Source organism: Crocuta crocuta, unplaced genomic scaffold (assembly GCF_008692635.1).
Source record: "Crocuta crocuta isolate KB4526 unplaced genomic scaffold, BGI_CrCroc_1.0 scaffold39, whole genome shotgun sequence".
Taxonomy (NCBI): domain Eukaryota; kingdom Metazoa; phylum Chordata; class Mammalia; order Carnivora; family Hyaenidae; genus Crocuta; species Crocuta crocuta.
The window spans coordinates 8,493,865-8,521,569 of NW_027533334.1; the positions used below are offsets into that span (position 1 = coordinate 8,493,865).

Genomic DNA, 27,705 nt, shown 5'->3' on the forward strand with positions numbered 1-27,705 from the left:
GTAGTGCACATTAGAATAAGAGCACTGGCCAGAAGTTCACAAACTACTGTCTGGATCTTTCCATCTTTGTTTAGACATCCTCAGCATTGGCCACATCTTCAGGCTGTCAACAAAATGACTGTAACACAACCTTCTAAAAACGATAATTGGCAGAGTCTTTCATTGGCCTTTAGTTAATAATTGCAGTTGACTAACTTGAATTAAAATTAAAAAATTAAATAAAAAAGAAAGAATAGAGGGGGACCCTAGCTGACTTCTTGCATCTCGTTGATTGTCACTGGCCAATCCCTCCAAAGGAGTGGCAGAGCCCTTAGCAGGAGTCACCTTCCCTGAGGCACGTGGCTGTGTTATACCTGAGCAAAATTATGGTTCTAGTAGAGAAAAGCGGGAGAATGGGTGTTTGGTAGGCAACCAACAGTGCCTACTGCGCAAGACCAGCATAATTCAATGTGGTGCAAATGATAGGTAGTTATTTTGGTGAAGTCTGGTAACACAAAGAATCACTATTGTTAGTTACTGGATTATCAAGACAGTTAAGGAAGCCACAGGGAGCAGGCGAACACTATATACACACGGAAGTTTCAGCGTTGAGAGCACAGTTATATATAGGATTGCCATGTTGTTGTTCTGCTGATGAAGTCAGGCTTCCACAGGGAAAACAGATGTTTAGAGCAAAGAGTTGGAAGAGAGAAGAAATGAATCCAAGTTCTGCTGCATAATATTCAGGTGTTTCATCAACTTGACTGCTTGAGTCCCTGGAGAGAAGACAAGATGCTCTGAGTCAGATGTTTACATGGAAGTAGTGGGTCAAAAAGAAAATAGCCTTTTGCTATCAGGCAGCCGTGGTGGTGTTTAGTCACATCAGATTTCTTACTTATTCACGTTAACAGTAGGAGCTAACAGGATGAGTATAATAGGTAGGACTGGATCCAGTCCATATTCTCCATCGGGAGTAGTGGGAAATTTGGAAATTCTTGATTATTCACAGCAATGGATGGGAACAAGAGCACAGCTAAGCTAAATTGGCAGTCAAAAGGGTTTCTTTTTCAGCAACTGTGACTTGCATATGAATATGCCTGTTATCTGCTATTTTGTTACTGAAAGATCTGTCTCCAGAATTAGAAATCTCTCCATTTCCTCACTTCTGTCCTCCTGCTGATCTTTGGCCTTCTATTTCACTCAGGTGGAGTCAACTCCATGCCTTTGTATATGCTATTGCTTCTTAGAATGCCCTTTTCCTACTTGTTGCCTGGCAGATTTGTGCTCTTTTTTTCTAGACCCAAATCAAGGCTCTAGAAATTCTTCCCTAACGAATAACTCCACTAATACCTGCCACTGGAGTAACTGAAATGTTCTGTTGTCTTTAGAATGTTTGTAGCCTAAAGGAAAGTTCTTATTAGAAGGATGACAAGTTGTCCCAGTTCGCCTGGGATTGGGCTGCAGGAAAAAGGTGGCAAGGGAGATGGGATTTTCAACGCTAAAACCACAGAAGTCAAGGGAAAGCTGGGGATGAGTTTTTTTTTTTTAATGTTTTATTTATTTCTAGGAGAGAGAGAGAGAGAGAGAGACAGCGTGAGCAGGGTAGGGTCAGAGAGAGAGGGAGTCACAGACTGAAACAGGCTCCAGGCTCTGAGCTGGCAGTCAGCACAGAGCCCGACGCAGGGCTCGAACCCATGAACCGCGAGATCATGACCCAAGCGAAAGTCGAACGCTTAACCAACTAAGCCACCCAGGTGCCCCTGGGGATGAGTTTTTTAAGAATAAGGAGGAAAGAGAACCAACAGCGGTTGGGAGGCAAGAAGCAGGAGGTGAAAGGTGAAAGATTTATGGAATATTACTTAGCAATGAAAAGGAATGAGATCTTGCCATTCGCAACCATGTGGATGAAACTAGAGGGTATTATGCTAAGTGAAATAAGTTTGTCGAGAAAGACAGATATATGATTTCACTCATGTGTGGAATTTGGGAAAGGGGAGGAAAAATAAGATAAGACAGAGAGGGAGACAACCCATAAGAGACTCTTACAGAGAACAAACTGAGGGTTGCTGGAGGGGAGTTTGAGATAAATGGGTGACGGGCATTAAGGAGGGCACTTTTCAGGATGGGCACTGGCTGTCATATGTAAGAGATGAATCACTGGGTTCTACTCCTGAAGCCAAGACTACACTGTATGTTAACTCACTTGAATTAAAAAATTAAAAAAGTTAAACATTTTTTAAAAAGAGGAGGAAGTGAGAGAAAGGATGAAATGACAAAAGGGCTCTCATGAATCCCTCCGCATCAAACTTTAAAGCTCATCACACATTCCAGGCTTTGAAAAACAATCAATGAGAATGGAGACAATTAACTTTTGGTCTTCCCCCTTTGAAGTTGGTCTTTTCTCTTTAAAATGTGTATATTAAAAGTATCACTCTTAAATGGAAGCAATGACTATTGAATTGTCATGATCACTTAGGCACTTATTGAGAGCTCTGGCTCAAAATCTATCCTTGCAACTTATTCCTCATTCATTCATTCATTCATTCATTCAACAGGTATTCACCAAGTGGCCAGGTACCATGTGGGTGCCATTAGCCTGGAAGAGTCCTGGCAAGGACCATGTCTCTTGCGGGAGCTGTATATCAACTCCTCCCTGCATGTTCTCTTGTTTGTAGCTGAGGGCTTTGCCGTGCAGGACATCTTGGTAGACTTCCAGAGCAGCCTTTGGGGACCACAAGTAGTGTGACATATCCAGGAATGAAAATGGCCAAGTACAATTCATCCTCAGCTTAAATGCAACTGTGAAATGGAAAAGGCAAGGCATTCTTTGGCTAACGAACCCCACAGATTCACTTCTTATCGTTCCATCCATCTACCCTAGTGAACTATTTGTGGCTCCTTGAACTTGCCTGCTTCTCTTTGACCTCTAGGCCCTCCCCCAGCTGTTAAGTCTACTTGCATCATCCTTTCCAGTACAGCAACTGCGCTCACCCCCATTTAGCCACCTTAAGTAGACTTGCCCCCAGACTTCATCTTCACCATCTTATAAACCTGCCCAAGCCCTTTCCTCTGAGTTTGCATATCCCGCGGTACATGCCCCACTTTAGCATTTACTACATGGTATTGAAATTATTTATTTAGTTACGTGTCTTCTGTCACTAGATTGTGAGTTTGCTGGGGGCAGGACTATGCCTTGCTCAGCACAGACCAGGTGCTTAATAAATGTATATTGAACAATGAAAACGAGACTAAAAACATTTCACTGAAACTATGGTAAATGTAGATTTCATGATTTTTGCGGTCAGCTGACACATTAGTTTGGTTCAAGAATATGATATTCAAAATATTTATTACTCTGGAACTAGATCATCAGTGGGACTGGACCATACCCAGTGGTGCTGGGTGAAGGGGGTATGCTAGATGTTACTCCTTTAGTTGCTGGGCCCTGGGGAGGGGTGGAGTCCCTAAGGAGGAGCCTGATTTCAGAGGTGGGGCATGATGAAAACATGGTTATTTACCAACTGATACTGAAGTATTTCAATATTTTGACAACTGCCACGGTCATCCATGTGCATTTGGACCACATTCCAGCTCTGGTCAAGTTCGTCTTCTCATTAAAATGGATGCTTAGGGTTTGTAGCAGGAAGAGAAAGGCTGCATTTTAAATTGCCCCAGTTTCCCCTGGCGGGATGATCTGTGTAATCTTATCAGATATGTTTATGCATGGGGAAGACTCGTCATGCGGTTCACATCACAGAGCAGAGAAATATCAATTTTTATCTAGAACTCCCTTCCGTGAATGCCGGACTGAGGGGGTTCATTGTGGTCCACTGTCTCTGTCCACTGTCCGCTGTCTCTGACATTGCATTTGGTAAACCCGTGCTTTGATAGAAGGCAGGATGGCGTGGGGAGGCTGTGGTGGGGAATGTTGGTAGCCATGGGGTACTGGGGGCTGCTATGCCCCTGGAGGCTTCCTGAAGGATACTGGCCCTTGAATCAGATTTTTGTGACAGATAAACACCCTCCAAACCGATTTCTTCAGAGCCTGAGAGCACCAAAATAAAATGTGAATCATTAAGACATGAAGACACTGGGATATATTTGAAACCCGGGATGTATTTGAAAGCTCTTTGTGTTTCCAAAGACTTTAAAATTTGGCTTCATTTAATCTAGCCATAGGGAGATGGCTGGTATAGGTCTGTGGGCCTATGTTGCGCAAGCACTGAATATAGAAAGGTGTTTAACTACAACTTGGATGCTAATGAGTGCAAATTTCAGCAACTCTGCCACGTTCCCCAGTGAAACTCTGATCTAAAAGAATTATACAAAGCTATACTTCCTCTCTAAAGCATAAGGGATTTCCCATGGAAAGAGATAAAGTTCAGAAAGTACAGGTTTGTGTGATAAAGGCTGTTTTCTACCTATTTTAATATATGCTTTGAAAACGCAGGGGTATTAGAAGAAGAGGAGAATGTAAGATCCACGTTATGTACTGAAAGATCCCAGGGAATAGCTTGCAAGGTATAATAGGATGTAAGATGTTGAGAGATTGCATCAGCTACCCGAGAGCACGGTTTCTGATTAAGAGCTCAAATCTAATGGCCAGGACACCTGAAACGGCTGAATGAAAATAGAATCCCCAGAAGAATCTTTGAAAATAAAATAGGACAGAAGCTCAGAGGCATAGCCAGAAATTGCTAAAGGCACCAAGTAAAGAAAGGTCACAAAGGATAAAAGAACACGGAATTGCTCAACGAAGGGGGAGACCAAGAAAGGTATCTCATTAAAATTCAGTGTGAAAACCTGTACTATTGCTACTCCTTGTTACGTATCCAGAGGAAATAATTTGCTGTGAAGGCCATGATTTATGCTCAGAGATGTTCATCACAATGTTATTTATGATAACTCAAAAGTGGAAACCATCTTAAAGGTCAACAGTAGAAGAACGATGAAGCCAAATACAGCCTGCCTGTGTCATACACGATTGTATGCAGCCATAAAAATAATGGTCTTACTTGTACCATCCATATAGTTTAATCTCATCCCTGTAAACAAGAGCAAACATTTTCTTGCTATGGATTAATTTGTTGAAATAGTAATTCATGTTTTTCTCCTATAATTTTTTTCTCCCCACTGAAAAATGGTTTATTTTGAGAGAGTGAGCGTGAGCAGGGGAGGGGCACAGAGAGAAGGAGAAAGAGAATTCCAAGCAGGCTCTGTACTGTCAGCGCAGAGCCATGATGCGGGGCTCGAACCCATGAACCATGAGATCATGACCTGAGCCGAAACCAAGCATCACACGCTCAACAGACTGAGCCACCCAGGTGCCCCTTTCCTCCCCATTTTTAATTAGAAGACAAATTTTTGTCACTCTCTGTCTCAGAGATCTGAGCAGCGAGCAGAGGCAGTCTGAAGCCAGCTACCTTTTGAAATATTACTTTTCTAATCAGAAAATGACAAAAAAATGGCATTTTAAAAATGCTATTAAAATTCCGACTTTAAACATCATGGAAAAAAATCTTCCAATGCCATTTGGCAAAATGGTACTGCCTACCTCAAAGTAGCAATGTCCACTGCTGCCACTGAGTGTCCCGGCTTATCTGCTATGTTTATAGAGGACAGAAAGGCTGGCTGAGGCTTCTGGACGCAGGAGAAATCATAAGGCTTACTTGTCCTTCCAGCCTGGTCTCTAAGCAGCACCTCAGGTTCCATTAAGAGCAATTTTAGGGTTGGTTGTGTGTATGTATCATGTATTGGGAGAGCCAAGAATGGCAAGTGCCATTATCATCATTCCATTAACCAGAAGGTCTTACTGACCACCACTTCCATAATAAAATCTCACAGTACTTTCTGAATCATCCAAATTGGCTCAGTACGGGTGTAGGGTGAAGCACATCTTGTTGTAATTCAATTCTTTGAAACTTGGTAATTCGGATAAAGTCTGAATCACAACGTATTAACTAGAACAGTGGTTTTTAAACTTTCTTTTCAACAGAGCGACAGCCCATTCTTCAAACCGCAGCTTGTATGAAGTTTAAGTAGGTCATCGAAATAACAGGTGATTTGCTCTGATCGGTGGTGGTGGAGAGCCTCCAGGACCCAGCTCACCCCTACTTTTTTTCCTCCAGGTTACCTTCTCCTCACCCTCAGGGAGACACTCAGACCCCCCTAGGGCTCTGTGAGCACAAATAAAAAACTGTAGAGCCTCGAGACATCTGGGTGGTTCAGTCAGTCAAGCTCGAGTCCCAATTTCAGTGCAGGTCATGATCTCACAGTTCATGGGATCAAGCTTCTCATTGGGAGGACACAGAGGACCCTGCTTGGGATTCTCTCTCCCTCTCTCTGTCCCCTCGACCCCCCACTCTCTGTCTCAAAATAAATAAACATTTAAAAAAACATTAAACATTAAAAACATTAAAAAAAAAGAAAACTACAGAACCTGAAAATTTTCATGAGAGCAAGTTCTGACCAAACGCAGACAAAAAGAGCGAATGGTCTGAGCACATTGCACATTGCATCTTGCTATGGCTGGTGGGGAGGTAGAGAAGAGAGTAAAAGGGCATCTCTCCCTTAAAAGTGGGGCAGATTTGGAGACCCTCAGTCCCTCTCCTTTCTTGAAACATCATCATTGGTTAAAGTATCATCACTGATACTTGCCTTTAGACTGTGAAATCTGGGAGTGAGATAAGGCTGCTCTATGGAATTCAATACAAAATTAAATTAACCCCCTAATTTTAATATATTCCAGGGTCAACCGTGTGCTTAGAATATGAGAAAGAAAAATGCTCTAACAGTGCTGCCTTAGAAAGCTTTTGGGTTTTCAGATGCACCTGGAATGAAGAATTTCTTCACCTTCTCTCTTTTGTCCAATTAAAATCAGAGTTTTCAGCATTCTGCCCCACTCATTTATCAAATACTCGGTAGCTTCAGTGGGGGAAGGGATAGGGGCTTGGAGCACACCGCGCTTGGGTCTGCAGCTGGGCAGGGCTGAGTCTAAATCCTGTCCCATCATTCAGTGTCAGGCAGTGGGGCATGGGAGGTCGGTGGCCTTCATTTCCTCTCTGCAAAGGCGGGTAGGGCAGTAAAAGTGCTTACATCACAGGGTGGTTGTGAAGAGCAAGTGAGATGATACACTGAAATACCTATCACGAAGCCCGGTACATTGTAAATGCCCAATATCTATTTTTATTATGAGTTTAGTTAGTGAGCCTCCACAACAGTGATTAAAAAAAAATCATGGCTACCAATTAGAATTGCCAGGAGTGCTTTAAAAACTATGAATGGCTGATAGCACAGGCCAATTATATTAAAGCTTTTGGGCTGGAGCCCAAGCATTGGTAATTCAAAAAACTACCTCTGGAATTCTTTTTTTTTTTGTTTAAGAGATCAGGCTTTTTTAAAAAAAATTTTTTAGTGTTTATTTATTCTTAAGAGAGGGAGACAGACAGAGTGCGAGTGTGGGAGGGGCAGAGGGAGAGGGACACACAGAATCCAAAGCAGGCTCTGAGCTGTTAACACAGAGCCGGACGCAGGGCTTGAACTCATGAACCGTGAGATCACGATCTGAGCCGAAGTCGGACACTTAACCGACTGAGCCACCCAGGCACCCCTACCTCAGTGATTCCAATGTGCAGCCAGGGTGATGGCTGTGGGACTGAATATGCAGGGGGGGTGGGGGGTGATAATGTCCAACAGTGTGGGGGAGGCATGTGACAAGTGGACAGTCATCTTGTGGCTTATCTTGGGGACACCAGAAGTGCTTGCATCCCCTGAGATGGCCTCCAGCAGCTGGCTGCCAGGCAAATGGAAGAGCAAAACCTGAGTGTCAGGGAGGGAGGGTGGGGTGGGGAAAGATTTCAGAGAGATGCCTGGAGGTAAAGGAAGCAATGACCAGACCTTGATTGCGCACGGCCCCATACCATTTGCAAAGCGTTTTCCCGTAATTAACCAGTTCAACCTTCTCAATAACCCCATGAAATACAGGAGGCACATGCTATGTCCAAGCAGAGAAAGGAGAATCGAGTCATGAATACGTCAAGTCATCTGCTTACCATCAACCAGTATCTGGTGGGCAGGGTCATGACAAAACCCACATCTGCTGAGTTCACTTGTCTTTCTGGGATACCATCTGTGTCTCTTGCTTACTGCCTCTGCCCGGTGGCTGTTCCATACCCACTCTTAACCAGCAAGGGCAAGTTCTAGACAACCTCCTGGTTTAGAATGCATGGACCTGGGAGTGTCTTTTTGCCTCTTGCACAAACAATGGGAACAAGGTAAGAGAAAGTTCTAGTGGAGATAAACATTGTAACGTGACTCTCCGTTTTGCATTAGCTAGTGTCCCTCTCCAGGCTGTGAAGTACAAGCAAGCTGGCACAGCAGGAGCAATTCAGTTCTCAACTTTGTGTCAACAACAAGCCTTAGTGCTGCTGTTGTGCCTTAGCTCCTGGAAGTCAAACAATGTTTGTGAACATGACGGATTTCAAGCTACTTGTGTTGAACATTCCAGGAAAAGCTAACCTGGGAATACATGATGTCCTCAGTGTCCCACATAATTTCTCAGAAGAACCTGTTTCAAAGTAAACTGTGGTCTGGGTAACAACAAAGTGCTTCCACATATGTGCCCACCCACTGTCCCCAGGACAATGACCAAGAATTGGATTCAGCTCTTAGGTACTCTGTGGCCCATGGTTTCTTCGACACTCTAGCACTGTGCAGTTAGTTCAGCATAAACTGTCTGATTTCCCTATCCCTGGGGACCCACTGCAACTTTATACGGTGTAAGCAGATGATGGGTTTATGGGAATCGCCTAACCAGCACTGCATCTTGATTTGTGGTCTCACAATTGGTTACGGAATTGATCTGGATTCAAAGGAGCAAATGACCACAGCACCAGGATGTGGGCTGGTCTTAAAAACAGGGGTGAATGTTCGTGTAGATACAGCTGTCTGGGAACCAGCTAGTTTTGTACCGTGAAAGAGACTATCAAGGTGTTTTTCTTTCTTTCTTTCTTTCTTTCTTTCTTTCTTTCTTTCTTTCTTTCTTTCTTTCTTTCTTTCTTTCTTTCTTTCATTGAGGCTTGGGTTAATAATTTATTCTGAGACTCACACTACATCTGAAATCCTCCAGGACCTGAAGGAGTGAAGGGAAAGCTATTTTTTTAATGTTTTATTTATTTCTGAGAGAGAGAGAGAGAGAGAGCGAGCGAGCAGGGAAGGGTCAGAGAGAGAGGGAGACAGAATCCAAAACAGCCCCCAGGCTCTGAACTGGCTGTCAGCACAAGAGCCCGACGCAGGGCTAGAACCCACGAACTGTGAGATCATGACCTGAGCCAAAGTCGGATGCTTAACCGACTGAGCCACCCAGGGGCCCCAGGGAAAGCTATTTTTAATCATGTTTCAGTCATAGCTATGGAGAGAAATATTGTCCAGAAGATCCCTGTTCCATCCTTAGGGATTCTTTTCCCACGAGAAACTCAGAAACAGAGAAACATCAGGTTCACATCTTGCTCTCTGGATTCTGATCAAGGTAATCATCACAGTTCTGATAAGCTGTCATCAGCACACAGATATAAGCCAAGAAGAAGTGAGACTGTGGGATAATTAGTCACCTGCCTTCTTTCTATTCTTCCAGTGTGCTACCCTCCTTCCTGCCATAGGACCTTTGACCGGCCTTTCTCTCTGCCTCACTCATCTTCTCCTAGTTAGCTCCTAACCATCTGCAATGGGTGAATTGTGTTCCCCAAAAAGGTATGTTGAAGTTCTGACCTCCAATACCTCAGAAAGTGATCTTATTTGGAAATAGGGTCATTGTAGATGTACTTAGTTGAGGTGAAGATGTATTGAAGTAGTGTGAGTCCTTCATCCAATATGACGACTGTCCATGTAAGAAGGTCATGAAAGACACACAAGGAGAAGACCAGGTAACAGTTGAGACAGATATTGGGGTGGTGCAGCTGCAAGCCAAGAGCTAGTGACTCATGGCCACCTAGAAGCTAGGGAGAGGCAAGGAAGGATGCTACTCAGAGTCTCAGAGGGAATATGGCTCTGTTGACATTTCACTTTTGGACTTCTGGCTTCCAGAACTGTGGGAGAATTAATCGCTGTTGTCTCAAGCCACCTGTGTATGGTGTTTTGTTATGGCAGCCCCTGGGAAATAATATACCATCCTTCTGATCTGAATTGAAATGTCACTTTTTGGGGAAGTCTTCCAGATCTGTCTGCAGCTTAGAGTACATCTTCCTACCATACTGTCCCCTACCACCTCTACTTTTCCTGCATGACACTCATCATGTTTAGCAATTACCACTCAGTTTGTCTTTTCTTTTTTCTTTTAAATTTTTTAAATGTTTTATTTATTTCTGAGAGAGAGATAGAGACAGCATGAGCAGGGGAGGGCCAGAGAGAGAAGGAGACACACAATTCGAAGCAGGCTTCAGGCTCTGAGCTAGCTGTCAGCACAGAGACTGATGTGGGGCTCGAACCCATGAACTGTGAGATCATGACCTGAGCTCACGTCAGACACTTAACCGACTGAGCCACCCAGGCTCCCCTGTTTTTTCTATTAGAGTGTAAAGTCTCTGAGGGCAGAGATGATGTTTCTAGGACTCATCACTGCATTCCCAGCAACCAGGGTTCTACCTGCCATTAGCATCCATTCTCTAAATATTTGTTAAATAAATGAAAAATGAGGACATTCTATTTAAAAATCTTATTTCCAGCTTTACAGAATCATCTGGAGGTTAGCACTTTATGAATGGAAATTTGCTCATTAAAACTCACTTTATCTGAAAGAAGGGATTGCTTTTTGGGAGCTTGAAATCTAGCCTTTTTATATTTAGTCACAATATTTCTCTTCAAATTACTAAAAAAAAATATTTAGGCTTTCTTTTATATAAATAGTTTTCAAGATGAAAGCAGTGTGAAGAAACCCTACTTAAAGTGTCTGAAATCTCCCTCTCCTCCCTCCTCCATAAACTGCAATTTAGAATATATTTTATATATTCTTTTCTTGATGGATTCACCACTTAAGGCGGTAGCAGTACCATTCGCTGAATATGAAATGAGTCAACAAGTTGTTCAAGGTATTTTCCTTGCATTTTCCTCAGTGCCCTTCACTGAGGGCTTCTTCGAAGCTGCTGGGGTAGATTGTAAAGTATCTTTCCAAAGCTTTGTATTCCCTTTTGGCCATGTGTGATAGTTACAGGGAGCACTATGGAAGTATGAAAATAGGAAGCTTGACTCGAAAGTAATACATGGATATAAGTGTTTCTTCACCTTCGCATATTTAATCCAAAATTGTTAAAAACATCGTTCTAACTTTTATTTTGGAAGTGTGTCTAAAGTTTGCAAGAAACCGTCTTATTACCATGTTGTCATGTCTGGTTTTGGAGAGAAAGAAACTAAATCTTTATTTACTTGGGTGATCTCCATATGACTTTTGGCCACTTGTCCAGAAGTGTGAAGGATGGGCCCTGAGAGAAGACAATAGAGTCCAGCCGTGTAAATGTGGTGCTGAGAGAAGTGCTATGGGTGTGTGGGGGGGACATGACTCAATCTGAGCTCCCATCGGTGACGCCAAACTAGTCCTTAACTTTTTGAGTCTTAGCTTCTCACTTGTAAAATGAAAATAATATTTGTTATGTTGCAAAGAAGATGACTTTGGACAATATATATAAGGATGCTTGACCCCATATTAAGTGCTGTGGATATGAATTGAGAATGGAGTTATTTAGATGTAATTATACTGTACACTTTCATAACACTTTGCCACTTAACAAGATACTTTGGGATGCATTCTATTACTTGAGATTTAAAATAATCTATTGAGTGAAATGGGCTAGGCTGTAAGCTACATAGACGAACAGGATATAGTTTCTGGTGGCAAGGAACTTATGGTCGAGCGGAAGAGACAGACAAAAACCAGATAATTTCAATAGTGAGTGCAGTGTACATACTTTGCATTGTACTTTATGTGTGCTATCCCATGAATCCTTATGACTGACTTATGAGGCCATAATAATTATCCAGGAGACTTGCCCACAATCACACAGCTGGTAAAGGATGAACCTGGGACTGAGATCTAAAGATATCTCCAGAGTATAAGGCTTGATTACTGCACTTGGCAGTGACTTCATAGGTGTTCCAGTTTTACTGCTGCATATCATATCACCCCAATCTTAGTGACATAAAACAACAATCATATCACTATGCTTGCGGATTTTTGTGGGTCATGAATCCATAAAAGGGCACAGAAGCAATAGCTTATCTCTGTTCCATGGTGTCTGGGCCTCAGCTGGATAGACTGAAAGGCTGGGGTGACTCAACAGCTGGGATCTGTAAGGGTAACTTAATCACACACCCTGTGATTGATGCTGGTTGTCGGCTGGGACCTCAGCTGGGGCCACCTATATGTGGCTTCTCCATGTGACTACTTGAATTCTCTCACAGCATGGTGTCTGGGTTTCAAGAGCAAACTACCCAAAGAGAACCAGCCTGAGGCTGCGTAGTCTTTTATACCAAAGCTTTGGAAGTCACATAGAATCATTTACAAGCCCCACTCAACTCCAGATTCAAGGAGAGGGAACATAAACACCATTTTCAATGGGAGGAATTTCAATGTCATATTGTGAAAACATGAGGAGTTGGAAAATCCAGTCTGTCACAGTCTACAATAATTCATATTTCTCCCTTATGTGTTACACTCATGCCTTCCAAATGTCATCCCCACATGGCATCAGTTTGAAGTCCATGATCTCATCACTAAAACTGATGCAGTGTGTATGCAGCTCCTTTTATGTGGTTCCTCTGAACACAAGTGAATTAGAGAAACAGATTATCCATCTCTCCCCTTCTCCGTCCAATATACATTTGTGGGACAAACGTTAGATAACTGTTAGAGAACTTCTATTTGAAAAGGAGAAAAATGAGTAGTACACAGCAGTTACTGGTCCATAACAATTTTGAAATTGATCTGTGCACATTTTATTTGCTCCTTAATTAAGGCCCAGTCCTACTGCTTGGGAGTTGTTCTCTTGGCTCTTAGCTCCAGCCTCTAAGCTATCCTCCTTGTCTATAAGAAACCACAGGTGTTTGCCACTGAGTGATTTTCTCAGCTGATGTCCTGCCGATAGAAATTCAAAGGTCAAAGGCCTCCTGGCTATGTTCTTTTAAATCATATATGATCTAATTCTTTAAAAAACTTTGCATGGGGCACCGGGGTGGCTTAGTCGGTTAAGTGTCCGACTTTCGCTTAGGTCATGATCTCGCGGTGCGTGGGTTCGAGCCCCGCGTCGGGCTCTGTGCTGACTGCCAGCTCAGAGCCTGGAGCCTATTTCAGAGTCTGTGTCTCCCTCTCTCTCTGACCCTCTCCTGCTCACGCTGTCTCTCTCTCTCTCCTAGAAATAAATAAAAATATTTAAAAAAAAAACTTTGCAGGTTTTCTGTGTGTCTATTTACTCCATTGGACAAGAGCCATACCCATGAAATCCTCTTAGATAAGAGCTCTCTCAAGGGCTTCCTTTGAGACCATGGGGTAATGTTCTTATAGTTCTTAGAAGATATATTCTTTCATAGAGATCTGTGAAGCATGCTCTTAAGATCCTTAGGAGGCCTGTTGCCTGTTTGAAAGATTCTATGAGACTTTAACAAATGATCTTAAAGTCTCACCTTGGATCTGATCTTTGGCTTGAGTTCCCTCTTAATTTAAGAATAATTGCTGGCTGAAGACACTGGGAATGAGAAGCAGTTTTGTATTTGAACCTAGTAAGTTCTGGCTCCTTTGTATTTAACATTTCATTCATTAATTTCTTTTCTACATTTTATTTATTGGAAGCAAAAAGACTCCAGGTGCCACTTTCAATTTTATGCCTAGAAATCTACTGACCCAGATCATTGAGTTCATTAGGTATATTCCTATTTTCCATGTTACTATGACAGTGTTGCTAAACTCTCTGTCTATAAATAACAAGGATCTCCTTTATTTCAGCTTTCAATGACATATCTTAATTAAGTTCCTTTAACCTCTCACCAATGGGCTCCTCAAAGTTTTATTGGTTTCCACCACCCACCAGTCCTAAGGTCAATGCCGCAATTTTTGGGTTTTATTATGGCAGCACCCTACTTCCAGGTATAAAAATCTATTTCAGATACTATGGCTGCACTAAAAACTACCCTGAACTTAGTGGCATAAAACAGCAAACATCTTATTAAGTGGGCCAGGAGTTCTGGACAGGCATAGGTGCCTTGTTTCAATCATCATGTCTGGCACTGAACAATGAGTATCGGTTGGGAAGGCTTGAAGGCTGCGGGTGAATTGATGGTTGAGGGCTAAAATCATCTGAAGGCTTGCTCAGTCACGTGTGTGGTAGTGGATACTGACCAATTAATGTCTGAGACCTTAGCTGGGATTGTTGGCCAGACCACCTACGCATGGCCTTTCCCTGTGGCTGCTGGTGCTTCCCAGCTGGGCTCCAAGAGTGACTTCTAAAGAGAATCAGGAAGAAACTGCAATATTTTTAAGATTTAGCTCTGCAAGTCAATAACATCTCTTTTGCTCTTAGTTACAAGCGTGCTCAGATTCAGGGAGGGGGAATATAGAGCCTCTCTTAATGGAAGAAATGTCAATGTTATTGAATGGGTTTGGAGATGTGGATGAGAAATGCTGTTGCAACCATCTTTGGAAAATATAATCCTCCATGATTAAAAGCTGTGGGATTATAGGGAATGAACACCTGAGGATTCTAAAGTCTGTCAGAGGGAGATCATCCCTGACTTGAGGCTTGAAGATGAGCTTGGCAAGAGTATTACCATTTTCCTGACTTCCTGGCAAAGGAAACAGAATTCTGAGTATAATCTCCTAAATGGTTATGGGTATTACCCCCTGAATTACTACTTTGAGATATATATCTATGTATCTATGTATCTATCTATCTATACTGTTTTATATATCACATATATGTGATATATATTATATATACATATACCCTGTGCTATACATCATTTATATGATGTATATCTACTGTGTTATATATCATACATAGATACTGTGTTATATATCATATACATGCACACATACATATGCATACTGTGTTAGAAATGTTCACTTTATTTTATAGCCAAACTCCACACTTAAGAAATGTTTAAAATGATCTATAAATGGCAAAAAAATTCACCACTTCAAGAAATATAATTCAAACGAATTGGTAACAAGGAGTTATAAATAGGAGAATTGATAATCATAGTTCAATGAAAGAAAATTCAAGCTTGGGCATCTAGCAAAAAGAATTCTGTAGGAGGAAGAAAAAGAACTGAGAATTTGCCACAGTGCAGGGCAAAAGGATTCAAGGCAGCAAATGAAATGGCTATACAATCTGGTGCTAAATATAGCCAGAAGCAGTCAACATCTGCTGGTACAGAGGGATGACATCAATTTTCCCCTTAATAACTCTAGGCCACTATCCCCAGAGCAGTGTTTCTAGATGAGGTTGTCTATGTAATACCTTACCTTGTTCAAATAATAGTCTGACAGTGGACAGAGGGCCATTTGGATCTTATACACCCCTTCAAATTGCTGCCCTTTTAATGGAGATTTGGAGATGGTTATGCAAAACTCCTCAAAACTTTATCTCACCTTTCTGTCTCATTTCCAGTAATAGGGGCCTGGCCTAATATTTGTTTCTTTATCTTCAAATTTAATTTTATGAGTAGGTCTAACTTCACATCATTCAAACAAACAAACAAACAAACAAGAAGGTATCAATAGATAAGCCATGAAATTCTCTCTCCCATCTTTGTCTCCATTCCACTTTCTCATAGGTAGTCACTGTCCTTGGTTTCCTGTGTATTGTTCTAGAGTTTCTTAATATATAGATAAAAAAATACCGACATGGACTTTTATTCTCTTCCTTCCTATCTTCACCTCTTGCCTATATATTTTTTTTCATTTCTGAGAGAGAGAGACAGTATGAGCAGGGGAGGGTCAGAGAGAGAGAGGGAGACACAGAATCTGAAACAGGCTCGAGGCTCTGAGCTAGCTGTCAGCACAGAGCCCTACGTGGGGCTCGAACCCACAAACCGTGAGATCATGACCTGAGCCGAAGTCGGTCACTTAACCGACTGAGCCACCCAGGCGCCCCAACCTCTTGCCTATTTTTAAACCTCAAAGGCATTGCATTTTTAAAAAGTTTTTATTTATTTATTTTGAGAGAGATAGAGACAGTGCGAGTTGGGGAGGAGCAGAGAGAGACACATACACAGAGAATCCCAAGCAGGCTCTGCGTCATCAGCATGGAGCCTCACGTGGGGCTTGAACCTGAGCTGAAACCAGAGTCCGTAGCTTACCTGACTGAGCCACTCAGGCCCCCCCACCCCGCCCCCGAGCAGTGTATTATGTAATATGTTTTGCAACTTGCTTTGTTCACTTAGCTACATTTCTTGGAAATTATTCTCCTCACTTCATTACATGGTGAATTTGTATGTATGTATGTATGTATGTATCTATGTATGTATTACAGGCAGTAAGAGAATTCTTAAACCTCATCTCATGGGAGGTATTGGATATAATATAGATATTGGGATTAGAGCCAAGATAAGTTTGAAATTCATCTTTTCCAGGTAAAAACTATGCGTGGTACTTGGGTGGTGCAGTCAGTTAAGGGTCTGACTTCAGCTCAGGTCATGATCTCCCAGTTTGTGAGTTTGAGCCCCACATCAAGCTCTCTGCTCTCAGACTGTCAGTGTAGAACCCACTTCAGATCCTCTGCCCCCCTCACTTGCACTCTCCCAAAAACAAATAGATATATAAAAAACCTCATGTAATATTGGGCAATTTCTTTAATCTTTGAGAGCCCCAGTGTCTTCCTATGAAAGTGGTGATAATAATACCTTGAAGGTTTGTGGTGAGGCCGTCAATAAAAGGCTACATATAAATGGCCTAGAACATAGAAGATGCTCAACAAAAAGTGCCTGTCATTATTATTTGTCACCTGAGTCTGGAATGACACCAATTGCTCTTCAGTGCTCTGACAATCATCCTGATTTGGTTCCAGAAGGCCTAAGGCTTTCCCCCTAAATAGTCTCTATTTCCATTGTGCTACTTTATAAATCAAGTTCTATTGAAGAAGCTCTCACAGTCTCTGATGAACATAGCAGTGATACTAAAAATATCAGTTGTGTCAACATTCTGTGGTACTTAAGGGAACGATGAGAAATATGAGATCTTAGACCGAAGCTCATGTTTTGGCTCAGATGCATTGGCCACTGTGGCAGATTGCACTTTAGTCTCCATTGTTCACTCTTTCCTGAATCCATGCTGTTTGCCGTGTGACTTGGTAGTTTCCCCAGCTGAAAGGATGGAGTATATTTCCCTGTCCCTTGACTTTCGGTTGGGCCATGCAATTTGCTTCGGTCAATAGAAAGAGGTGGAAGTGATAGTGTGTCAGGTCCCCATTTTTAAGAGGCCTTACGGGTTTCTACTTTCTTTTTTATATTCCGCCATTGCTATGAGGAGAACACATCTGAGTTAGCCCTCTGGTCCTAGGAGGAAGACAAAAGACATGTGGAGCAGAGCCAATCCAGCTGAAGTACCCTATTTCCATCACCTTGTAGGGTCTGGCCTTGATCAGCTGACTCCCAGATGCCCTACAGATGTGCAAGTTAAATAATGGCTGATGTTAAACACTAAGACATTATGGTTATTTGTTACACAGAATAGTAAGCCAACACAACTACACATTCCCAAATTGTAAAAAACAAAACAAAACAAAAACAACAAAAAAAAACTATTTGAAAATAGCAAGAAATTTCAGAAAGAACCACAACTACTTGCATACGGAATCCTCATGTATAGACATGGCCAGGATAGGTGGCAGGGAGAGTAAGAGATGAAATGGTTAGGTTTGTTTACAGTGCAACCAAACAGGGATGAGGAGGGAACATTTAAACTGTCCACAAGTATCTAAAGTACAAATATCAGGGGTAAGGTAAATACTGAGCTCCAAGAGGAAACATCTAGGAAAAACACATCAATGCAGAGCCAACAAAAACTTCTTAAAATGGAGCAAGAAAGAAAAAGTCTTCCTGATCAGATCTGCATCACTCTCGCTCCTGAGAAGCATTAGGGGCCCCTTTGCTCTGATACTTTTAAATTTAACTGAACAAGGGAATAGAAACATATTGTGGAGATAACCTCTGGCCAACTGGATGGGGGCTAGAATCAATAATCCAGCAAAGCTGAGCATCCAAATCTCATTAGACAGATGGGCATCTATCCTGTCCCCAGTGATCTTCCTGCTGTCTACATCTGTTTGTGAATTTTAGACAATTTAAGAGAGGAAATGTTGAAAATAATCTCCTGACCCAGAAAACTCTCCTTTAAAATGAGACACAAGGCACAAACAGACCTGATAAAAAGCCTAGGTTAATGAGCCTCAGGTCAGAAAGGAATCAGAGTAAAGTCAGGTTGGTCTTTTTAAAGATGGCGCACAGCGCGAGACTATTGGTGGATCACTGATGGCCAGTCTAGGCAGAGGCCTCGTTCCTGTCATTGCTAAATACTCAGCAAGGCTAGTAAATACTGGGCTGAGAGTCTTCCTTTTTCTTTTCTTTTCTTTTCTTTTTAAAAAAAAATATAACAGCAAGCCTGAACATTTTAGAGGGAAATAGTTCCAGGAGAAGTTCCTGTCCTCTTGGATAAATACAGGCTTTCAATGCTCCAAATGGCCATTCCAATTTCTTCTTCAGGAAACACATTTTATTCTAAAAGACTCATTTCAGAGTCTTACTTGCAATTTGGAGAGTCGAATAGTCTGTTGGTTATACAGGAATGGGTTTTATGGGAGTGTTGTTGGGGTTCTCTTGATGGGAAGGAAATCACAAGGGGACAAGGCAACACAATGTACCTTCTTGTCATTAGCTGAGAAGAAAATGTTCTGTCTTTGCTTTTAGCAGGGGCTGGGGCTGTGTGAATAGCTTCTCGTATTAGTAATAATATACCTCATAATGCTTTAAACATAATTTGGATTGGCTTTTTTTGGTTTCTCACAAATGAATTCCTTTCAGCATCTGGAAATAGATACTTGGGAGATTTGTCACAGCCTTCTTCCTAAGGTTGACTGAATTAAAACCATTGCTCTCTTGTTTGTTTGTTTTTTTAAAAAATCTTATTCTGCATCAATTATCTTAACTTTCATGGGTTAATACAAAGAATAGAAACTTTAAAAAGTGGGTAGAGAACTGTCATTCCTACGTATTAAATATTTTAGTGACAGCAGGATAAGACTTGATTCTAGGCCAAGCTAGTAATGTTTCAGGCCAGTAGATTCACATATGTGTGAGGGCCTTTTCTATGTGCATGATAGCACCCTCTCCTAATTTGTATATATAGTAAATACTTAAATCTTCCATTCTCATTTTTAATAAACAAATGGAGACATTCTCAACATCTTAAAAATGACTAATTCAAAGTCACATAGTAGGTGAAAGAATTGGAGGGTCCTGGGGCTAGAAAACCTTACCTTTCTTGCTATAAATCTTAGAGGTTTTCAGTAGTCTAGTCACATAAATAACTGTTCTAGTTCACTCTCCTCTTATCTCCTTGACTTCCTTTCCTCCAGTGATCTTGTTCCGTATTCTAGCTCAGCCTCCTCTTCCTGGTCATGCCCTAGACCTCACCATTACCAATAACCATGGCACGTCCACATATTGGTTTGAAGCTTGCCACTCTGATGTTCTCTCTTTGCAATTTACTCTCTTTAATATCCCAATGACAAAATTTCTCCAGTGTCACTGGCATGCACAGCCCACAGATCCTTCTTCTTTTCAAAGTCTTTGAACCTCTCTTGTCTTCACCTCCTTCTTTACCATATTTAGATCCTACGGTCCAAATTATATCACTCCCTTGCACATATTGTTAATTTCCTTTCTTTTTCTCCCTTTATCATATTCTCTTGACAAAACCCTGCTTAAATCCAACTTTCTGCTGATTCTGTGTTTGTTCAACTGACCATGGCTAGAGAAAAGCTCATGATCATGCTGACTGGAGTCCTTTTAGTTCATGGCCATGAACCTCAAGTGGGCCTTTCTTGTCACCAAGGAATCACATTACATTTTCCAAGCTCATTTATGCTCCTGTTCCTCAAGAGAGCTATTTCACATATTTTTCTCTCTTTTCTAGTCTCTTCCGCTATCCTTACTCTCAGCTTGTTGCCTATCACTAAGAAAACAGAAGCAATTAGAAGAGGACACTTCCAGATGTTTCCATTACCATATCTACCCACCTAATTGCATCTGTGTTTCATAAGCTCTGCCTGGCCTCCTGGGTGGGTGAGTCGCCTCTGCTCCATCTACAAATAGTGCCTCCACTTCAGCACAAGTTCCCATGCTTTCACTTACTCAGGATGTTGCAAAAAAATTTTTTTTATATAAACATTTTTTGTATAAACATTTTTATGTAAAAATGTTTATATAAAAATTTTTAAAGTTTATTTATTTATTTTTAGAGAAAGAGAGAGAGCACAAGCAGGGGAAGAGCAGAGAGAGAGGGGGAGTAAGAGAATCCCAAGCAGGCTCCACATTGTCGGTGCAGAGCCTGAATTGGGGCTCAGTCTCGCGAACCATGAGATCATGAGCTGAGCTGAAACCAAGAGTCAGACATTCAAGTCACTGAGCTACCCAGGCACCCCTCTAAAATTTTTTTGATTAAGAGGTGTATTACAAAACTCATGGGCCCGTGTGAGGTATAGTGATTTGTTGATGAAGATTGAGGATAATGGGTAGAGAAGTTCTTACGTATTTATTTATTTATTGTCCCAGCAGCAGAACTGCAGAGGCTTCATAGTGCTCAGACACCATTTGTCTTCCCGTTCAGATCCAGGGACCCTCCCTTTTGTTTCTGATTGTCAGTGTGATGCTTCTGGCTCCTTTCACATTTCCCATCTTAAGAAAAGGGAACAATGCTCAACGTCACTTATCATTAGGGAAATACAAATCAAAAGCATATTGAGATACCACCTCACGCTGGTCAGAGTGGCTAAAATGAACAAATCAGGAGACTAGATGCTGGTGAGGATGTGGAGAAACGGGCACCCTCCTATACTGTTGGTGGGAATGTAAACTGGTGCAGCCCCTCTGGAAAACAGTGTGGAGGTTCCTCAAAAAACTCACAATAGAAAAAAAATTAATGATAGAACTCCCCTAAGACCCAGCACTAGCACTGCTAGGAATTTACCCAAGGGATACAGGAGTGCTGATGCATAGGGGCACATGTACCCCAATGTTCATAGCAGCACTCTCCACAATAGCCAAAGCAAGGAAAGAGTCTAAATGTCCATCAGTTGACGAATGGGTCAAGAAGATGTGGTTTATCTATACAATGGAATACTACATGGCAATGAGAAAGAATGAAATCTGGTCATGTGTAGCAACGTGGTTGGAATTCGAGGGTATTATGCTGAGCGAAATAAGTCAGGCAGAGAAGGACAGATACTATGTTTTCACTCATACGTGGAACAGGATAAACTTATCAGAGGACCATAGAGGAGGAGAAAGGGAAAAAAATAGTTAAGGGGAGGGAGGGAGGCAAACCATAAGAGACCTTAAATACTGAGGACAAACTGAGGGTTGATGTGGGGGGAGAGGGTTAAATGGGTGATGGGCTTGGAAGAGGGCACCTGTTGGGATGAGCACTGGGTGTTATATGGAAGCCAACTTCACAATAAATTATATTAAAAAATAAAAATAAATAAAATATTAGAGGAAAATGAAAAAAAGGGGACAAGGTGGTAATCACTTTGCCATGGCTCTTTAGAACCCGTTTGTATTAAGATAGAATCGATCTTCTTGCCTCTGCATTTCCCTAACACCATGTATTTAATGCTGGGAATCTTATTACTCATAAAGCTGCATCATCCATCATGCTGCCTGTGGATGCACGCTTCCACGGGTGCTCTTGAATGTTGGGTCTGTGCTTCACTGCTGACCACCACAGAGGCAAGTCTTACCCAGAGCATGGAGGGAAGTCTGAACAATGCTTTATGTTAAATTTACTGCTCGGAAGTTAACCGAATGACCATAGAACATGGTCTTCTCTTAGCCTAACACGCTGGGCTGACTCACTGCGTTCCTAGGGTGGGATCAATGCTGACCCCACTGCTGCCTTACACGCGCTGCCACCCAGGACGAAGAATAAGTGAGAGTCCTGTGAGCAGAATAAGAGTGGTTTCATTCACCCCGGACCTGCACCTCTGTCCTCCGATCCAACATGACTTACCATCAACTTGGGAGAGCATGACATTGCCACATTGATTGGAGACTGGAAAGGACATCATTTGAAAGTGCCCACTGGTGCTGTCTCATAAAGCCCTTAGGACAGATAGGCATGTCACCTCTGAAGACTGCCTGGCATGGAGCCTGCAGAGAGGGACACGATGACTGACCTGGGTGTCAGTGGGAGGAGCATACAGAATAAAGGATGCGTGCCCCCACTTCCCTGCTGGAACTGGAGGTGGAGACTGCAGTGAGAACAGAGACTGGCGGGCGTTGTCACACAGGCCCATGCATACCCAGCAGTTGGTGGTAGACCATTGGTAGCCCAGATCCCTGAAGTCATTCTGTGTCCTCTGTGAGTCATCCCAAGTCAGCACATCAGCCCCATTCCAGTGGCCTAATCTTGCACAGCCTAGCAAAAGAAATACTGCCTTGGTGAGTGGGAAGAATCCATGGAACTGAGTCCTGGCCATGGATCCCCAGAATTCCACCATAGGCAAAGGCCCTGGAGGTCTTTGGGGCAGCTGAGTGATTCCAAGGATGCCCTGAAGGGTAAAGGAGACATTGGTGATACCCTTGGATAATGGAGAATGCCCTGAAGGGAAAACACAGTTTATACTGGTCCCTGTTCAGGCTTGGGGCCTTCCATTCATATGGTATCACGGGCCCTGGCCAATGTCCACATATTTCAAAGTTTATTTCTTTTGAGAAAGAGAGACACAGTGTGAGTAGGGAAGGGGCAGAGAGAGAGGGAGAGGGGAAATCCCAAACAGGCTCCATGCTCTCAGTGCAGAGCTTGACATGGGGCTTCATCTCACAAACCATGAAGTCATGACCTGAGACGGAATTAAGAGTTGGACGCTTAAGTGACTGAGCCACCCAGGTGACCCCTGACTGCATAGTTCATTGTGTAGATAAATCACATCTTATGGACCTAGTGTTCTAGTGGTAGAAAGTTGCATTTTTCCAAGGACTAACAATTATACTGCACTAGTGATTTTGCCATTCCTGTGATTAATTCTTTAATAACAGTAGTTATCATAATTTATTAAGTACTCCCTTTGTGTTAGGCTCGGGGCTCAGAAGTTTATTTTTTATTTTTATTAAAACATTTTTAAAATGTTTATTTATTTTTGAGAGACAGAGAGCATGAGCAGGGGAGGGGCCGAGAGGGAGGGTGACACAGAATCCGAAGCAGGCTTCAGGCTCTAAGCTGTCAATACAGAGCCTGATTTGGGGGTTGAAATTACAAGCCGTGAGATCATGACCTGAGCTGAGGTTGGACGCTTAACCAACTGAGCCACCCAGGCACCCCTGTGTTCAGAACTTTACATGTATTATCTCAATTAATCCTCTTAACAGGCCTATGAGGAAGGTATTTGAGGCAGGCATTAGTAGAAACTGAGGTTAAGTAACTTGCTCAGGGTCATGTAGGCAGAATGTGACAGAGCTAGGTTTTAAACCCAGGTCTGACTCCACTGCCCACATGCCAAATTGAGATGCTCTACCAATTTTGCAGGGTAATTTTCTAAAAATGGAATTTCTGTTTGATGCCCAATTCTTAAAAATCTGGTGTTTTTGGTTTAAAAAAATTTTTTTTTCTTTTACACTTATTTGTTTTTGAGAGACAGAGTGAGACAGAGAGCAAGCAGAGGAGGGACAGAGAGAGAAGGAGACCAAATCTGAAGCAGTCTCCAGGCTCTGAGCAAAAGGTCAGCACATGAAACCCACGAATCGTGAGATCATGACCTGAGCTGAAGTCGGAAGCTTAACCGACTGAGCCACCCAGGCGCCCCAAAGTCCGGTGTTTTGGAGAGATTTAATTCAGGCATTGTTAGTTTCGGAGATTTCTTGCCACAGGACCACAGAAAGAAGAATACTTAAAAAATGCAATATTATTCATACTCTGAAAAGAGTACACACATATGATAAAAATTCAAGTCATATCAGGGTGTTTAGTGAAAAAAATGAATCTGCTTTTGACCGCACATTTTCAATCCTACCAACTTAGAGGTGTCACCATTAAGTTATTAATATCCTTCCAGAAATCAGAGAACTTCTTTTTTATTACTTTAATTGTTTTTAGAGAGAGTGAGCACATGAGCAGGGGACAGGGGTAGAGGAGAGAGAGATAGAGATGGGGAGAGAGAGAGAAAGAGAGAGAGAATCTTAAGTAGGCTCTACACTTAGCATGAAGCCCGATGTGGGGCTTGATCCCACGACCCTGGGATTATGACTTGCGCTGAAATCAAGAGTCAGATGCTCAACCTACTGAGATGCTCAACCTACTGAGACACCCAAGTGCTCCAGAAATTAGAGAACTTCGTAACTCAAACATGTTTGATACGGTTTGTAATTCGAGAGAGACCTCTACAGGTTATTGAACTTTTTTTAAATGTTTAGTTATTTTTGAGAGAGAGAGAGACAGAGAGAGAGAGACCTAGAGAGAGAGAAAGAGCATGAACAGGGAAGGGCAGAGAGAGAGAGAGACAGAATCTGAAGCAGGCTCCAGGCTTTGAGCTGTCAGCACAGAGTCTGATGCGGGGCTTGAACTCATGAACTGCAAGATGGTGACTTGGGCAGAAGCTGGACTCTTAACTAACTGAGCCTCCTAGATGCCCCCAAAGGTCATTTACAGAAAATTAAAAATTGGAAGGAACTTTGGGAATCTCAAAAATAAAATTTAAGATCATTATGGAGATAAGCAAGCATTTTAATGAGGAAAGAGCAAGAAACAACCCAATTTTTCTCCTTTCCCTTCAGACCCTCATGTTGTTCAAGGTAGATGATGATTCTTGTCAATTTTTTCTTTTTAGAAGTTATTTTCATTATACATGAGGACAGGAATCTTATCTGTTTTATCAGATATAACTTTTTTGTTAAAATTTTTTCATCTCCAATGCCTGCCACACACTCAGTACTCAATAAATATCTAGTTGAATACATGAAGTTATGCTAAGGACAATGGTCTCTCTGGCCTTGACCTTGCAGGTGTTAGAAGAGAGGAGTCTAGACCTGGAAGTGGGGATGGGGCAGAGGGAGGGTGGTCAAGAGAGGAGAGACTTCTGGAAATCCATTCAAAATGGATCTCATAGGGCCCCCAAAAATGTGACTCAATGGGAATAGTCAACACATGTGTTTTCTTATCCTCTAACTTTTAAGCGTGTATGTCCTTGATTCCTGTCAGTTTTGAAAAGTCCCCAGTGAACCAGCTTTCACAACACTCCCAGGAACTCATGGAGGTGGATGTGCCACAGTTTGTTTATCCATTTACTAGCTGAAGGACATTATGTTTGCTTTCAATTTGGGGCTATTACAAATAAGGTCATTATAAACATTTGCAAATAGTTGCAACTTAAAGTTTTCTTTGGTAAATACCTAGGAGCGAGATCCCTAAGTTGTATGGTAAGTGTATACTTAACTTTATAACACTGCCACTGTTTCCAAAATGATCACCATTTTTTATTCCCACCAGCAATGCATGAGAGGTCCAGTTTACCCACAAACTCACTAGCACTTGGTCTTATTAGTTTTCTGATTTTAGCTATTTTAATAGGTATGTATCTTATTGAGGTTTTAATTTGCATTTCCTTAATGACACCTTTTCATGTGTTTACTTTAGTGAGTGTTAAATATTTTGCCCATAGTTTTCATTGGATTCTGTTTTCTAAAAAACATTTTATTTTGAAGATCTTACTAGATCCTATTAGAATTCTACTACTTTTTGTACTAATGTCTGTTTTCTGGTACAGGATTCTAGTTGCATGTTGTGGTGGTCATTTTTTTTCTTCATCTGTTCTAGTCCATGACAGCTCCTCAGACTGTCCTTGTATTTCACAACCTTGACTCTTGGTCAGCTATTGTGGACGGTGTTCCTTTGTTTGGCTTGCCTGATGATTTCTCACAATTAGAATGAGGCTGTGCATTCTTGTCAAAAGTACCACAAAATGATACCATGTCCTCTGGGCTTCGTATTAAAGGGTTCGTGATTTTAGTGAATCCTGCTCCTGGTGATGTTCGCCTTGACCATTTTAGGGGGTGTCTGATGAGCTTTTTAACTCTAAAATAGTCTTTCCCTTTGCAGTTAACAAACGTCTTGGGTAGATATTTTGAGACTATGAAAATATCCCTGTTCCCTTCAAATTTCACCCAGTAATTTTAGCATTTGTAAATGGAACATGGATGTATCAGTTTTTACTATTTTTTTTTTTTTTGGCCAAGAGGGAATTTTTTTCATTTCTCTCTTCTTGACTTTTTAAAAAGATTTTAATGATTACTTTTTATTTTTGAGAGAGAGAGAGAGAGAGACAGAGGCAGAGTTCAAGCATCAGAAGGGCAGAGAGAGAGAGAGGGAGACACAGAATCTGAAGCAGGCTGCAGCCTCTGAGCTGTCAGCACAGAGCCTGATGCGGAGCTTGAACTCACAAACTGTGAGATTATGATCTGAGCCAAAGTCGGACGCTTAACAACTAAGCCACCCAGACATACTTCTCTCTTCTTGACTTTTATATAATTCTATTTTATAGGGCAAGAGGTGTCCCTACTTCCCATTTATTTACTTGATCATTTATATCAGCATGCACATCTGGATATTTATTTTATTCTACTGATTAAAATGTAATACTGTCGTCATTTGGTTGCTCAAACTATTTCATCTATAGCTACTAGGGCCTCTTTTAGGCCAGCTCTTGCGTTCTTTTGGCAAGTTCCATGCTTTTCTGACCAATTCCCATTATTCTGCTGCAAGATCTTATGTACTTCTCCTGACCAAGGCCTGGAATCACTTACTTATTGTTCTTAACCAAGGAACCCTGGTCCCTTTGATTAGAAAATGGTAGTTAGAAATCAAAATCTGGGAATCTTGAGTAACTCCGCAGAACCAGGGCTGGAGGGAGGTGGGAGGAAAGAGAAGAAACAGAGAACTTTGAAGGAGCAGCCGTTGATATAGAAGGAAACTCGGGAAAGGATGGGGTCCTGGGAACCAGGAGAAGAAAGCTTTTTCCAGGTGGAGAGGACTCCCGACGCTTCAAAAGCTCCCGATACATCAAGACTTCTCTTAGATAAAACTGTCTGGTGCTGAGAATAGTTTTATCTGTAGACATCAAGCAGAGCATCTAGGAGAGAAACAAAACAATCATGGACCTACATCAGCAAGCTGATGACAACTTCACAAAGTCAACACATTGGAATTGTGCGATACAGAAAGACCCAGCTATGCTTTGTGATCAAAATCCAGAGCAATCAAATAGGAATCATAGTGATGATGAAAGAAAGGGAAAGGAAAACTGGAAAGAAAGAGAAGGAGAAGGAAAAGAAGAGGAAGTAGAAGAGAAACTGGAAGAGGAACAAGAAATGGAAGAGGAAACTGAAGAACGTCCCCAGGAAACATTGGTCAGCAAACCGCTCTTGAACACTCTCTGGGCAACGTTTAAGTTAAACAAATGCCCCACCATAGGAGACAGCCAG

General features: G+C 41.9%; 1 long non-coding RNA gene across 2 annotated transcripts in view; it reads left to right on the plus strand.

Moving 5' to 3' along the window:
* The window catches only part of LOC144218324 (uncharacterized), a 70,453-nt gene extending 67,233 nt beyond the window's left edge, over positions 1-3,220 (plus strand). For both annotated transcript variants that reach the window (XR_013331112.1, XR_013331111.1), the window contains exon 3: positions 2,535-3,220. This is a non-coding gene — a long non-coding RNA (uncharacterized LOC144218324). The remainder of the gene's footprint in view (positions 1-2,534) is intronic.
* The last annotated feature ends 24,485 nt before the right edge of the window (positions 3,221-27,705 follow it).